The following is a 16500-nucleotide window of genomic DNA, read 5'->3' as shown; positions in this document are numbered from 1 at the left end:
GACATAGACTTCTCACAAAGTACGGGCCCCTGCAATGTTCACATCATGGTGTCAATTGGGCAGGTTCATGGCGTGGAATGCCGATTCTGGGCCCAGGAAACAAGCACAGAGTGGTGGGACCACTAGTGTTGCAGGTCTGGGACGATTCCCAGTGGCTGCGAAACTTTCGCATGCGTAAGGGCACTTTCATGGAACTTTGTGACTTGCCTTCCCCTGCCCTGAAGCGCAAGAATACAAAGATGAGAGCAGCCCTCACAGTTGAGAAGCGAGTGGCAATAGCCCTCTGGAAGCTTGCAACGCCAGACAGCTACCGGTCAGTCGGGAATCAATTTGGAGTAGGCAAATCTACTGTGGGGGCTGCTGTGATCCAAGTAGCCAACGCAATCACTGAGCTGCTGATATCAAGGGTAGTGACTCTGGGAAATGTGCAGGTCATAGTGGATGGCTTTGCTGCAATGGGATTCCCTAAGTGTGGTGGGGTGATAAACAGAACCCATATCCCTATCTTGGCACCTGAGTACCAAGGCAGCAAGTACATAAACTGAAAGGGGTACTTTTCAATAGTGCTGCAAGCACTGGTGGATCACAAGGGACGTTTCACCAACATCAATGTGGGATGACCAGGAAGGGTACATGACGCTCGCATCTTCAGGAACTCTGGTCTGTTTCAAAAGCTGCAGCAAGGGACTTACTTTCCAGACCAGAAAATAACCGTTGGGGATGTTGAAATGCTTATAGTTCTGCTTGGGGACCCAGCCTACCCCTTAATGCCATGGATCATGAAGCCATACACAAGCACCCTGGACACTAGTCAGGAGCTGTTCAACTATAGGCTGAGCAAGTGCAGAATGGTGGTAGAATGTGCATTTGGAAATTTAAAGGCGCGCTGGCGCAGTTTACTGACTCAGTTAGACCTCAACGAAACCAATATTCCCATTGTTATTACTGCTTGCTGTGTGCTCCACAATATCTGTGAGAGTAAGGAGGAGACGTTTATGGCTGGGTGGGAGGTTGAGGCAAATCGCCTGGCCGCTGATTACGCACAGCCAGACACCAGGGCGGTTAGAAGAGTACAGGAGGGTGTGGTGCACATCAGAGAAGCTTTGAAAACCAGTTTCAGGAATGGCCAGGCTATGGTGTGAAAGTTCTGTTTTTCTCCTTGATGGAACCCCCCTGGTTTCACTCTACTTTCTTGTAAGCTAAGTACCTTCCCCTCCCCACTTCGATCACCGCTTGCAGAGGCAATAAAGTCATTGTTGCTTCACATTCATGCATTCTTTATTTATTCATCACACAAATAGGGGGATAACTGCCAAGGTAGCCCGGGAGGGGTGTTGAGGAGCGAAGCACCGGGTGGGGTGGTGAAGGAGGAAAGGACAAGGCCACACAGCACTTTAAAACTTATTGAATGTTAGCCTTCTGTTGCTTGGCCAATCCTCTGGGGTGGAGTGGCTGGGTGACCGGAGGCCCCCTCACTGCGTTCTTGGGCATCTGGGTGAGAAGGCTATGGAACTTGGGGAGGAGGGCAGTTGGTTACACAGGGGCTGTAGAGGTGGTCTGTGCTCCTGCTGCCTTTCCTGCTGCTCAACTATATGCTGGAGCATATTAGTTTGATCCTCCAGCAGCCTGAGCATTGACTCCTGCTTTCTTTCAGCAAGCTGATGCCACCTACCATCTTCAGGCCGCCACCTCTCCTTGCGGTCATATTGTGTTTTCCTGCACTCTGAGATGTCTGCCTCCACGTATTTTGCTGTGCTGTGTCAGTGTGGGAGGACAGCATGAGGTCAGAGAACATTTCATCAAGAGTGCTTTTTTTCGCCTTCTAATCTTTGCTAGCCTCTGGGAAGGAGAAACATATGCAGCTGGTGGAGGGAAAAAAAGGGAGAGTGGTAGTTAAAGACACATTTTATAGAACAATGTGTACACTTTTTCATGGTAAACCTTGCTGTTAACATTCCATAGCACATGTGCTTTCATTACAAGGTCGCATTTTGCCTCTTACTGAGGGTATGCCAGTTTGGTGTGAGAGATTAGTCACGCAGAGCCGGGCAGCAGAACTTGGCTTGCCGGGAGTCATGGTAAGCCACAGTCTTTTGAATAATAGAATCATAGATTCATAGAATATCAGGGTTGGAAGGGACGTCAGGAGGTCATCTAGTCCAAACCCCTGCTCAAAGCAGGACCAATCCCCAATTAAATCATCCCAGCCAGGGCTTTGACAAGCCTGACCTGAAAAGCTTCTAAGGAAGGAGATTCTACCACCTCCCTAGGTAACGCATTCCAGTGTTTCACCACCCTCCTAGTGAAAAAGTTTTTCCTAATATCCAACCTAAACCTCCCCCACTGCAACTTGAGACCATTACTCCTTGTCCTGTCCTCTTCTACCACTGAGAATAGTCTAGAACCATCCTCTTTGGAACCACCTCTCAGGTATTTGAAAGCAGCTATCAAATCCCCCCTCATTCTTCTCTTCTGCAGACTAAACAATCCCAGTTCCCTCAGCCTCTCCTCATAAGTCATGTGTTCCAGACCCCTAATCATTTCTGTTGCCCTTTGCTGGGCTCTCTCCAATTTATCCACATCCTTCTTGTAGTGCAGGGCCCAAAACTGGACACAGTACTCCAGATGAGGCCTCACCAGTGTCGAATAGAGGGGAACGATCACATCCCTCGATCTGCTGGCTATGCCCCTACTTATACATCCCAAAGTGCCATTTGCCTTCTTGGCAACAAGGGCACACTGTTGACTCATATCCAGCTTCTCGTCCACTGTAACCCCTAGGTCCTTTTCCGCAGAACTGCTGCCTAGCCATTCGGTCCCTAGTCTGTAGCGGTACATTGGGTTCTTCCGTCCTAAGTGCAGGACCCTGCACTTACCTTTGTTGAACCTCATCAGATTTCTTTTGACCCAGTCCTCCAATTTGTCTAGGTCCCTCTGTATCCTATCCCTGCCCTCCAGCGTATCTACCACTCCTCCTAGTTTAGTATCATCCGCAAATTTGCTGAGAGTGCAATCCACACCATCCTCCAGATCATTTATGAAGATATTGAACAAAACCGGCCCCTGGACCGACCCTTGGAGCACTCCACTTGATACCGGCTGTCAACTAGACATGGAGCCATTGAGCACTACCCGTTGAGCCCGACAATCTATCCAACTTTCTACCCACCTTATAGTGCATTCATCCAGCCCATACTACTTTAACTTGCTGGCAAGAATACTGTGGGAGACCATGTCAAAAGCTTTGCTAAAGTCAAGAAACAATACATCCACTGCTTTCCCTTCATCCACAGAACCAGTAATCTCATCATAGAAGGCGATTAGATTAGTCAGGCATGACCTTCCCTTGGTGAATCCATGCTGACTGTACCTGATCACTTTCCTCTCGTGTAAGTGCTTCAGGATTGATTCCTTGAGGACCTGCTCCATGATTTTTCCGGGGACTGAGGAGAGGCTGACTGGCCTGTAGTTCCCAGGGTCCTCCTCCTTCCCTTTTTTTAAAGATTGGCACTACATTAGCCTTTTTCCAGTCATCCGGGACTTCCCCCGTTCGCCACGAGTTTTCAAAGATAATGGCCAATGGCTCTGCAATCACAGCCGCCAGTCCCTTTAGCACTCTCGGATGCAACGCATCCGGCCCTATGGACTTGTGCACGTCCAGCTTTTCTAAATAGTCCCTAACCACCTCTTTCTCCACAGAGGGCTGGCCACCTACTCCGCATGCTGTGATGCCCAGCGCAGCAGTCTGGGAGCTGACCTTGTTCGTGAAGACAGAGGCCAAAAAAGCATTGAGTACATTAGCTTTTTCCACATCCTCTGTCACTAGGTTGCCTCCCTCATTCAGTAAGGGGCCCACACTTTCCTTGGCTTTCTTCTTATTGCCAGCATACCTGAAGAAACCCTTCTTGTTACTCTTAACATCTCTTGCTAGCTGCAGCTCCAGGTGCGATTTGGCCCTCCTGATTTCATTCCTACATGCCCGAGCAATATTTTTACTCTTCCCTGGTCATTTGTCCAATCTTCCACTTCTTGTAAGCTTCTTTTTTAGGTTTAAGATCCGCAAGGATCTCACTGTTAAGCCAAGCTGGTCGCCTGCCATATTTACTATTCTTTCGACACATCGGGATGGTTTGTCCCTGTAACCTCCAATAGGGATTCCTTGAAATACAGCCAGCTCTCCTGGACTCCTTTCCCCTTTTGGCTTCTTTAACCTTCATAACACGTGGGAATGATTTCAAACAGCAGTGCCCTCATTTCCCATACGAAGTAGCCATTGGGTTGACCATTAAAAATGGGTTGGCAATTTAAAAGGAGGGGCTGTGGTTTCCGGGTTCACGTGCAGCAGAAACCCAACTAACCCTCCCCCCCAATTCTCTGGGATGATGGCTTCACCCCTCCCCCCACCGCGTGGCTAACAGCGGGGAAGATTTTTGTTCAGCCACAGGCAAACAGTCCAGCAGGAACGGGCACCTATGAATGTCCGCTTACTAAAACCACCCTATTTCAACCAGGTGACCATGAATGATATCACTCTCCTGAGGGAATCACAGAGAGATAAAGAACGGATGTTGTTTGAATGCCAGCAAACACCGGGACCATACGCTGCAATGCATTGTTCTGCAATGATTCCCAACTATGTGCTACTGGCCTGGCGTGGTAAAGTGTCCTACCATGGAGGACAGAATAAGGCTGCCCTCCCCAGAAACCTTTTGCAAAGGCTTTGGGAGTACATCCAGGAGAGCTTTATGGAGATGTCCCTGGACGATTTCCGCTCCATCCCCAGACACGTTAACAGACTTTTCCAGTAGCTGTACTGGCCATGAATGCCAGGGCAAATTAATCATTAAACACGCTTGCTTTTAAACCATGTACAATGTTTACAAAGGTACACTCACCAGATGTCCCTTCTCCGCCTTCAGGGTCCAGGAGCCCGCCTTGGGTGGGTTCGGGGGGTACTGGCTCCAGGTCCAGGGTGAGAAACCAATCCTGGCTGTTGGGGGAAACTGGTTTCTCCGCTTCCTTCCTGTGAGCTATCTACAACCTCCTCCTCCTCATCATCATCTTCCTAGCCCCCAAAATCCGCTTCCGTGTTGCCTCCCACTCCTTGGACGGAGACAAAGCACAGGGTTGGGGTAGTGGTGGCTGCACCCCGTAGAATGGCATGCAGCTCATCATAGAAGCGGCATGTCTGGGGCTCTGAACCGGAGCGGCCGTTTTCCTCTCTGGTTTTCTGGTAGGCTTGCCTGAGCGCCTTAATTTTCACGCGGCACTGGTGCGGGTCCCTGTTATAGCCTCTGTGCTTCATGCCGTTGGAGATTTTTTCAAATATTTTGGCATTTCGTCTTTTCGAACGGAGTTCTGCCAGCATGGATTCGTCTCCCCATACAGCGATCAGATCCAGTACCTCCCCTTTGGTCCATGCTGGAGCTCTTCGGCGATTCTGGGACTGCATGGTCTCCTGTGATGATGAGCTCTGCATGATGATCTGTGCAGGTGAGCTCGCCATGCTGGCCAAACAGGAAATGAGATTCAAAAGTCCGCGGGCCTTTTACTGTCTACCTGGCCAGTGCATCTGAGTTGAGAGCGCTGTCCAGAGTGGTCACAACTGAGCACTCTGGGATAGCTCCTGGAGGCCAATGCCGTCGAATTGTGTCCACAGTACCCCAAATTTGACCCGGCGATGCCGATTTCAGCGCTAATCCCCTCGTCGGGGGTGGAGTAAAGAAATCTATTTTAAGAGCCCTTTAAGTCCAAAAAAAAAAAAAAAAAAAAGGGCTTCATCGTGTGGACGGGTGCAGGGTCAAATCAAGATAACGCTGCTAAATTCAACCTAAACTTGTAGTGTAGACCAGGCCTTAGAGACTAACTAATTTATTTAGGCATAAGCTTTTGTGGGCTAAAACCCACTTCATCAGATGCATTGAGTGAAAAATACAGTAGGCAGGTATATATATTACAGCACATGAAAAGATAGGCGTTACCTTACCAAGTCGGGGGTCAGTGCTAACGAGGCCAATTCAAAGAGGGTGGGTGCAGCCTATTCCCAACAGTTGACAAGAAGGGGTGAATATCAACAGAGGAAAAATTACTTTTTGTAGTGACCCAGCCACTCCCAGTCTTTACTGAGGCCTAACTTGGTGTTGTCAAGTTTGCAAATTAGTTCCAGTTCTGCAGTTTCTCACTGAAGTCTGTTTTTGAAGTTTTTTTGTTGAAGAATGGCCACTTTTAAGTCTGTTACTGAGTGTCCAGGGAGATTGAAGAGCTGGTAGGAGAGCACTTCGATCTCCCTGGACACTCAATAACAGACTTAAGCATGTCCTCCTGGTTAGCAAAAAGAAGCACCACATTTAGTGTAAAGGGTATAATTAGTTACAAATCACATGTTTTAATGGTTACCAACCAATGAAATCAACCTTTAAGAAAATAACTAACTAAAAAGTATAAATACAAACATCATTAAAATTGATTATTTAAATTAAGGTTTCCTGCCTGGTGATTTAAATATTGATTTAAAATAAGTGATTTAAATCACTTTGATTAAAATTGGTTCACCCTGCTGTATAGAAAGTGATGATCAACAAAATAGGGGATATTATCCCCAGGTGTATTGGAGGTCAACTGGTGATATACTTGGATGGAAAGGTTTTGCATGGTGCCAAGTATTAGCATTTATCTGGTGGCAATGTAATTCATTAAACTTATCCTTGATTTTTGGCCTGTAGTAGCTGGGCGTGAGACTGCCCTTAGAAATTCCTTCAGTGGTTAGCAGAGTGAGGAAGTGGGGCAGGGCTTGACCTGATGATGCACAACCTGTTTCGTTCATCCTTTACAATCTAGGTTTAAATCTTCTTTTTTAACCATAGATGACAGTGTCCAAAGGAAGAAAATTATGCAAAATAGATATAAATACTATGAAAATGTCATCACAACATCAAGGAGTATGCATGTGTGCTATGTGGGGCTTTTTAAAGTGTGTTGGTAAAAAAGGACATCCATTTTGATTTAAACTTCGATATCAAGACTGTGAAAAATAGTGGTGGTATTGTGGTGGCTGAACTTGATCAATCATGATGTCGTTGTCTTGTTCACTTGTATACTGCAGTCCTGGTGCTTGAAATAAGGTTAAGGTTCTGGGTTTTCATACTTCATGTCTATGACCGCATGGCAATGCAATACTGCCATCCAATTACATCATGCTTTAAGTCTTGATTATGATCTCTTCAGTTAAACTGAAATGTAAGATCACTGCTGAAGTGTATGTTTATAGTGAGAAAGGATTCAGGATAGCCTCTTCTTACTGGAATCAGAATTTTGAAGGTATCTCCTGTCTAGCTAGCATGAGCTGGTAATTATTGAACCAGATGAAAAGAGCTGTGAAGTCTGAAGAGAGCTTGTTTTTGAACTGAAAACTGTTGGTAGTCAATAGGAGTAATAAAGCTGGTCACCAGGGCAGGCAGTGTCTGTTTCTAAACCTTGCCCTAGGTTTGGCCACTTCGGTTCATCTGATCGGTGCATCCAAGCAGAAACAGGACGTCAGATAGGGCTACAGGTCAAGTAAGTGTGTGTTAGGCAGGATTTATTCTCCTGATTCGAACCCTCCACACATTCCAAGATGTCTGGTTGACTCATGGGAATGTGTAATGTGATGATTGTTCTTGAAGCTGGCATTTTCACTTTCTTTTAATGCCAACCGTTATGAAATAGAGCATATGTATTCTATTCTATAAAAGTTTTGACACTGTAATCTCTCATCACTGTAACATCTGAGCACCTTCCAGTAGTTCACTGAGCACCGTGATGAACATCAGTCACGTGGGGTTCCCTCTTTTCCCTTACCCTCTCCCCAAGAGGAGAATTTGTGTGTACACTGTAGTTTTGTTGGCATTGGTTTATAAAAAAAACTGTATACTGCACTGTATTTATATTGGTAAAAGCAAGGTCAGAGTATGCTTTGCATGTGGAAAGTGAGGTGATGACTTTTGTGGTGGTTCATAGTTCCTGAGGGAATTCAGCCCAATCCTGTGCTAGCCCCTGAGAAGGCTGTGACTCTACTAATATGGATATTGTTTGACTTAAATTTTTAGGACCAAGTCGCTGTGTTCGTATTTTAAGTTATTGTACATGTTCAAAAACACACTTGCCTGTTCACCAGCAGCCAGTCTTAATAGTGATCAGTTTCACTCTTCTCTCTCCATGGCCCTGTCTACACGAGAAAAGTTTTGCTGGTATAGCACTACCAGCAAAACGGTACTGGCAAACCTTCCTAGTGTAGCTGCCGTTTATACTGGCATAATATTGCTTCTGCTGGCGTAGCTTACAACAGTTCAATGAGAAACATAAGACATACCAGCAAAAGTACCTTATACCAGCATAAAAGCACATCTGTACTAGGGCTTATACTAGCGTAGTTGTGTTGGTAAAAAAATATTGCACCCCTAACAGACATAGCTATGCCAGTATAAGTTTTAAGCGTAGACCAGGCACATCACTGATGAGTCATGCCCAGAGTATGAAGGTCCTATGCCACCAGGCCCTGTTAAATGCTTTGATCGTGAAGATTAGTCCCAGTCATAGGGTATTCTAGTCTCTTGTATGGCTTTGAGCATAGTGAGGACACGTGATCCTTCAGGATGTCTCTAGACACTACTATTGCCTAAATATTTAACAATAATAATAATGGAACTACCCATATGCTGCTACTAGTGAAAGAGCAGGCAGAAATAGTGAGAGCTGCTGAGAAATGCATTTACACTGATGAGCAGCTATCAGCTTTCCCCAGTGTGTGTATATGCAGTCTTGCACTTTCACATCACAGTCCAACCTGAGCCATGTCAGATACATGTGTATTGGAAAGTCCAAAGGCATGCTTATGATCAATCCTGACTTTGCCTCAATAGCAGAGAATTGGAATGTGCCACCCATCCAAACACACAACAAAAATAAAACCCAAAAACACAATAGAGGAAAGTCACACACGCTTCTCCCATGGGTCACGTGAGTGGGGAGTACCACAGGGGTGCTCTACATCCCCTCCAGGCAGCCAGGAAGCAGTAAGGGAGAGAAGGTTAGTGATCCTTTATAGACACCTGGATTGACTTTTGCTTATTAGGCTTGGGTTGTAAAGAGATAAGTGATGTATTCTTAAAACACACATAACACTTCGAAAATGCTCTATTTGTAAAATTGACTCAATTTTTATAGTCACAATATTGTAATGTTATTGCCAGCATTAATGTTCGTGGTTTTGTTTTTTTTGCTGGGGTGTCAAATGATACCTTTTAGAATCCTACTCTTATATACATGAGTGTCCAGGAACTTCCTCAGTTTAAAACCCCGAGTTATTGATTTCAGCACAGGGACACTTCATGTCATTTACTCCAAAGAATCTAAGCTGCTTTTAATACAGCAGTGGTGAATTCATTTCTGAATGCAGTCAGCAGAAATGTTCCCACACAGGTTGCTGGTAGACTTTTCTGTTGCATGTTATCCCAATTCTGGTCTAATGCAAGGGTGGTTGTGAATTGTACCTTACTGTGTTAAGATGTATAATTAATTTTGCTGGGTCTAAACTAATTAAGGTGTTGGGATATGATTGGTTAGCTAATCATGTTACAATATGTTAGGATTGGTTAGGTAAATTTCAGTAAAATGATTGGTTAAGGTATAGCTGAGAATATTACTATATAAATTAGGGGCAAACAGGAAGTAAATTGGGATTTGGGAAAAAAGAACTTGGATTTAAGCTTGCAGAAAGTTCACTCCAATAAACATCGAATTATTTGCACCTTCGGACTTCGGGTATTGTTGCTCTCTGTTCATGCGAGAAGGACCAGGGAAGTGGGAGGGTGAAGAAATAAGTCCTTTAACATACTGTTCGCTATTTCTTCAGTTTCTAAAGGCTGGTCTACACTAAAAAATTAGATTGACCCAGCTTGGTCACTCAGGGTGTGAAAAATCCACACCCCTGAGCAACATAGCTTAGCCAACCCAAGTCTCTGTGTAGACAGCACTAGCTCAACAGAAGAATTCTTCTGTTAATCTAGCTCTGTGCTTCTCAGGGAGGTGGATTTACTAGAGCGATGGGAGAACCCGTCCTATTGCTATAGTAAGTGACCACACTGAAGTGCTACAGCAGCATGCCGTAGCATTTTAAGTGTAGACATAGCCTAAGGAAAGAGACTGAAGAGGGAGTTCTCATTGTTTTCTTTATAATACCTGAGTATTTCCTGTGTAAAGTTACTGTAATAAAAAACTTGCTTCTTTTGTCAAACTAAAACCATTAACATGCGATGACTTTATCCCCAAAAATAATGGAGACGATTTCCTTTTATGACCCTTAAGTTGTAAAAGTGTGTGTGTGTGTGTGTGTGTGTGTATGTGTGTGTGTGTGTGTGTGTGTGTATGTATATATATATATATATAAAAAAAATAAAAATGGAATAGGGAGTTTTTCATTTTGGAAATATTTGTGCAAACTAATAGAAATAGATAGCAGATAAGGCTATATCTACACCAGCACTTTTGTCAGTCGGGTGTGAAAAAACACACCCCTGACCAACATAAGTTTCACTGACAGTGAACAGGTGTGGACAGCGTTATGTTGGCGGGAGATGCTCTCCCGCCGACATAGTTACCAGCCGTCGTTGGGGGTGGCTTACTTATGCCAACAGGAGAGCTCTGTCCCGTCGGCATACAGCAGCTATACGGGAGACCTTACAGTGGCACAGCTGCGGTGGTACAGCTGAGCTGCTGTAAGATCTGTAGTGTAGACAGAGCCTAAGCTTTTAAAAATAAACTTGAAAATTGAAATACTGAAATTCACTTTGGAGGTCGATAAACTGTCTCTCGTCCAAAATCTTTTGACCTCAGATGGGAAATGATTGGTCTATTAAATTAAGCATGCAATTTTTGGTCCCGCTGAGTTTTTTGTCATTGTCTTATTTGTGCAGATAAATGGATATTGGTCTTCCTTGCCACTGTATGGTGACAGAAACACTTGAGTTTTAAGTAATTTCCCATGATATGATGAGCCATGTTAAGGAACATCATATGAGAGCTTCCCGGAATTCCTTTTTCTACTACTATGTCAGGGTTTTCCCTTCCGTTTCTCTACAAAAAGTAACACATTTTGCTGCTGACTGTTAAACTAGCTAATTTAGATTAGTATTAGGTAAATTGGTCAGCTAAATCTTATTAGCGGTGGTTGGATTTCTGGCCACTTTAGTGTTTAACTTTCAGATTATTTTTCTGTCTTTTCAGGTCTCTGGATGGCAGACTCTGAAAAGAAATGCAGTTTTAAGAGGTATGCCTCATATAGCCAAAAATATTCCTGACTAGCATGTACGCCACTGGGGACAAGGCCATTCTTTCAAGGGATGTCCATTTGCTTGTCCTGTACTCAAGTCCCAGAAAATATGAAGAGGCTCCAAACTGAACTTCCACTAGACCAAAATGGGTTCTCAAAATCTATAGGCAGTACATCTATAGTCCACGCTAAAAAGTAAAATTCTATTTTCAGCGCCGGAGTCTCTTTGTATATCTGAACAGAAGGCTTTCAGTTTCACCAGAAAGAATGTCTCATCACTGTTGCCACTTAAAATCTTCAGTTTTCTATAAGAGGTTAAGAATAAACTGCTTAACTTTCTGTTTGATGATCTTGACCTCTTTATTGTTGATAGAACAATACTCTGGGAAACCACAAGATGACTAGGACTGTAACTTAACACCCAGCCGATCCCCCCTAGTCAAAGATTTTTCTTCCTTTAGGATGGGACTGTACTCCAAATACCCTTGTTAGTCACCCCAATTGGCATACTTGGGGTATCAGATGCAAAAAGCACTGTAAAACAGTCCCAGTGATCCATAAAATCATATCTTCACCAGTACTCTTTTCAACTGCCTTGGTTCCAGCCACAGCTTCTATCAAAGCAATAACTTAGGTATGTTGAGAGGGAGCTTGGTATTGCTCTTTGATTCCTGTTTGGCCTCCATGTTGCATCTCTTAGGGGCCTGCTTTCCTTTCCCTCCCAAGATTTGGTACATTTATCACTTCTAAATTTAGTTTTACAGATGCTAGAGATGGCAATCCTCTACAATTTAAATCTGTGCTGCTTCCTCACCCTACTGTTTTCCTATCCATTTCAAGGATGACTCTCAAACAGGAAAAGTGTTCTTTCTACAATTCGAAGCAATAGAACCAGGTTTTGGAGAACTTCACAAGAATAGGGTTTTTTTCCCCTTATGCACAAAAAGAAAACAGAGTCAACCAATTTTAGTGCAGTGAGAGCTCAGCAACCTTTTCAAAGTAACAGCTATAATCTTTTCCTTTTTTTGTCAGGATTAGTTCAGAACTCTCAAACTTTGGGAGGTTTCACATTTCTCCACCATGGCCACAAGTATTACCTTTAGTTCAGACTGAACAATGACCATTCCCAGTATAAACTGCTTCTGTTTGGGTTAGCAGTGACTCTCCATCTGTTAACTAAGAGTCTGGCATCGCTTGCTATTAAGTTCCATTGTCAAGGTCTTCAAGAACCTCCCAATTGAAAGGCTGGCTCACCAGAGCTCAGTTTTGCCAAGGGCTGACCTATGTTTCAGGAGTCCTGTTCCCTCTTTGAACAACTTGGACTCAGATTAATTTCAGGTCTGTCCTAGAGTTTACAAAGGTTTTATGATTATCAGAGTTAGAAAGAGTTACTGTAAAGTCCAGAGTGTCTTATTTTTATAGTCCATGAACCTAGATTACAATACTAACATATGTTAACTCTCATGACCTTGGGCACTTGCGCCTTTGCTAGGTTAAGAATACAAGTTTTCAAGTCCAACCCTCAGTAGTCACTAGATCATAAAAATCTTTGGCAAAATGTTACATATTGTTTGGTCTGTCTGGGAGTCTCTGCTGTTGTGGACTATTGCTAAAACAGCTTAAATGGGGGGTAGGGACGCAGGGTAAGTTTCTCCCATACAGATCCCTACAATGACAATTAAAATATCTCAGATGCAGTCTAGTTTGCTTGCAGTTCAGCTCCAGACCCTGAAAGCCTGAATTTACATCCTCATTCTACTTCAAGTTCTTGCCAGAACTAGTGTTTGACTTCCATTTGAATCATATGCTGCCAGTCTTCTAACACAACAGTGTACCTAGTGTGTCCACACTACATTAATTGATCGTAGAGAGTTGTTAATTTATACTTTTGATTTGGCGAAGGATCTTAGATTTTCCTAGGTATTCACTGCAGTTGGAGAGAAGTCCAAATGGTAAGAAAATTCAGTTCAAATATTGCCTAAATAGGCTAATATGATGCCTTAGTATTTGATTTGCTGCTGCTAGGTAGGTGTGAATTATTTTTATTGTGCTTTGTATTCATAATTTTAAATAATTGGCAGGGTGCTTAGTCTCTGTTTGGATACTTTTTATTTATTATAAACAGAAAATATATAACTGCATTTAAACTTCAGTCCAGGTAAGGCTCCAGGTGGTACTTGTGAGCACTATAATAACTTGTCTTAGAATGTTGCAATATTCAGAAATTGTGAGATGGCTGTATGATGATGAATGTATACGTATTATTCAGCACTCCTTTTTCAGTGTCAAAGCTAGATTGGATTGCTTGCATTGGCTGAGCAATCCTCTACCAGCTCCTTAGCCTCCCTCCTTTGAAAATTGTTGCTGCTTGCTGATCGCCCACAACTAAGATGCTGTGGAGGTAGGAAGATTGGGTTTGTGGAAGCCATATGTTATAAAAATCCCAGGTCTATCTGAGCAGACTGACTGGGTCATTAAAAAGACTGGCAGGCAGACCCATATCAGTGGAAAATCTGAGGAGACAATGGAAAACCCTAGAAACAATGACCTAGAGAGAGGAGAAGGAAGCTGAGCAGAGTCACCGGCTTGAGAGCAAAAGACTAAGGTTTCAGGTGGGGGTGAATTTCTGGAAGAAGCAGGCTGCTGTCTACTGGGACTGAATAAGAAAATCAGAGAGACAGAGCCTGAAAATGGAGTTCATTACTGCTTGGCTGGTGAATTGATCCGGCTTGACTATGCATTAACCTTTATTTTTCTGTGCTAACCTAAGGATTTCCAGTGCTGTGTTCCAGTTGACTAATAAATCCTACGCTGTTTTGAAAACACTGCTTGGATGCCACTATGGATACTTGCAGAGGTGAAGTGGTTCCTCCAAGAGACAGTTTATAAACTGGGGACTTATCATGGAGCCTGTTGAACTGTGAGCAGCACCATTGGGGACTTGCCCTTTGATGAAACCAATATCTTTAATGAGAAAACAGTCTTTGCCCTCATTAAATGACTCCAGGACAGCCCTCTGGTCTCTGGGCATTTATATCCTGTCCCTGAAGAGGAAGGTAACACAAACAGGCATACATAAGCCAAGGCCTCTTCCCCAGCCTTTCTATCACCAGCAACCATACGATTCACCACGCAAGCATCAAAGGGTGCAGGTCAAGGTATGCAATTACATCCACCTCAATGACAGTCACCCAACCTCATTCACTTCTAAAGATCCCTTTTGACAGGACACTTGAGAGATGCAACCTGACAGTGACGCCATCGCCACCTGTTTCCAAACTCCCCTTTTGGCATCCACCTACCTTACTTTGCCCACAACTGGAATGCTGTAACAAAGGACACGTGGGTACCAAATATCATCCACTTAGAAACTCAGAGCTGTAGCCATTCTCTACCTCCTCCAAAACCTGCTCCAGGCCCATCTTCAGGGACCACTCTCCCAAGGAGATCCTCCAGCAGGAGGTGGAGACTCTCCTTGAGTGAGGAGCTGTACAGTAAGTGCCACCTCAGTATCAAGGGAGAGGGTTCTACTCAACTATTTCATAGTTCTCAAGAAAAAATTCCACATGGTTATGTTGGTATCAATAATTCCATGCACCTGCCCTCAATACTATACCTAATACATAATCAACTTGAGTAACTGATTGCTACAAGATAATTCCTTTTGTTCTTTTAAAAATTTGTTGTCTTTATATTATTTGAACCTTTGTATATTAATTAATTAATCCTATATTTGTTGTTTTTATATTATTGAACCTTCTCTTGCATTCTGAAGCACTTAGAGGAGAGGAAAGTGATCAGGAACAGTCAGCATGGATTCACCAAGGGCAAGTCATGCCTGACTAGTCTAATTGCCTTCTATGATGAGATAACTGGCTCTGTGGATGAGGGGAAAGCGGTGGACGTGTTCCTTGACTTTAGCAAAGCTTTTGACACGGTCTCCCACAGTATTGTTGCCAGCAAGTTAAAGAAATATGGGCTGGATGAATGGACTATAAGGTGGATAGAAAGTTGGCTAGATTGTCGGGCTCAACGGGTAGTGATCAATGGCTCCATGTCTAGTTGGCAGCCGGTATCAAGTGGAGTGCCCCAAGGGTCGGTCCTTGGGCCGGTTTTGTTCAATATCTTCATAAATGATCTGGAGGATGGCGTGGATTGCACCCTCAGCAAGTTTGCAGGTGACACTAAACTGGGAGGAGAGGTAGATATGCTGGAGGGTAGGGATAGGATACAGAGGGCCCTAGACAAATTGGAGGATTGGGCCAAAAGAAATCTGATGAGGTTCAACAAGGACAAGTGCAGAGTCCTGCACTTAGGACGGAAGAATCCCATGCACCGCTACAGACTACGGACCAAATGGCTCAGCAGCGATTCTGCAGAAAAGGACCTAGGGGTTACAGTGGACGAGAAGCTGGATATGAGTCAACAGTGTGCCCTTGTTGCCAAGAAGGCCAATGGCATTTTGGGATGTATACGTAGGGGCATTGCCAGCAGATCGAGGGACGTGATCGTTCCCCTCAATTCGACACTGGTGAGGCCTCATCTGGAGTACTGTGTCCAGTTTTGGGCCCCACACTACAAGAAGGATGTGGAAAAATTGGAAAGAGTCCAGCGGAGGGCAACAAAAACGATTAGGGGACTGTAACACATGACTTATGAGGAGAGGCTGAGGGAACTGGGATTGTTTAGTCTGTGGAAGAGAAGAATGAGGGGGGATTTGATAGCTGCTTTCAACTACCTGAAAGGGGATTCCAAAGAGGATGGCTCTAGACTGTTCTCAGTGGTAGCTGACGACAGAAAGAGGAGTAATGGTCTCAAGTTGCAGTGGGGGAAGTTTAGGTTGGATATTAGGAAAAACTTTTTCACTAGGAGAGTGGTGAAACACTGGAATGTGTTGCCTAGGGAGGTGGTGGAATCTCCTTCCTTTGAAGTTTTTAAGGTCAGGCTTGACAAAGCCCTGGCTGGGATGATTTAGTTGGGGATTGGTCCTGCTTTGAGCAGGGGGTTGGACTAGATGACCTCCTGAGGTCCCTTCCAACCCTGATATTCTATGATTCTATGAGGGAGGATGAATAAGATTCAAATTACTTTTTGTATATCAGTAATTGCTGTACCTCTTCATTTCTTCCTGATTCATTTCCTCTCTAAATGAAAACGTGTCGGGTCTTTCTAGGTCAAATCTTGTAGAAGTCACT

At 44.1% G+C, this 16500-nt stretch overlaps 1 protein-coding gene across 3 annotated transcripts in view; it reads left to right on the top strand.

Annotated features, from left to right (window-relative positions):
• The window catches only part of PCGF3 (polycomb group ring finger 3), a 114660-nt gene that overhangs the window by 53559 nt on the left and 44601 nt on the right, over positions 1 to 16500 (top strand). For 2 of the 3 annotated variants that reach the window (XM_074953590.1, XM_074953589.1), the window contains one exon: positions 11260 to 11302. The exons of the other annotated variant lie outside the window; for it this stretch is intronic. The gene's annotated coding sequence lies outside the window, so the exon portion shown is untranslated. The remainder of the gene's footprint in view (positions 1 to 11259; positions 11303 to 16500) is intronic. 3 annotated transcript variants of the gene reach the window in all.

This window comes from Natator depressus, chromosome 5 (genome assembly GCF_965152275.1).
Source record: "Natator depressus isolate rNatDep1 chromosome 5, rNatDep2.hap1, whole genome shotgun sequence".
In the NCBI taxonomy this organism is placed as follows: domain Eukaryota; kingdom Metazoa; phylum Chordata; order Testudines; family Cheloniidae; genus Natator; species Natator depressus.
The sequence above is the reverse complement of the archived record's forward strand: the minus strand, read 5'-3'. Positions and strand labels throughout refer to the sequence as shown.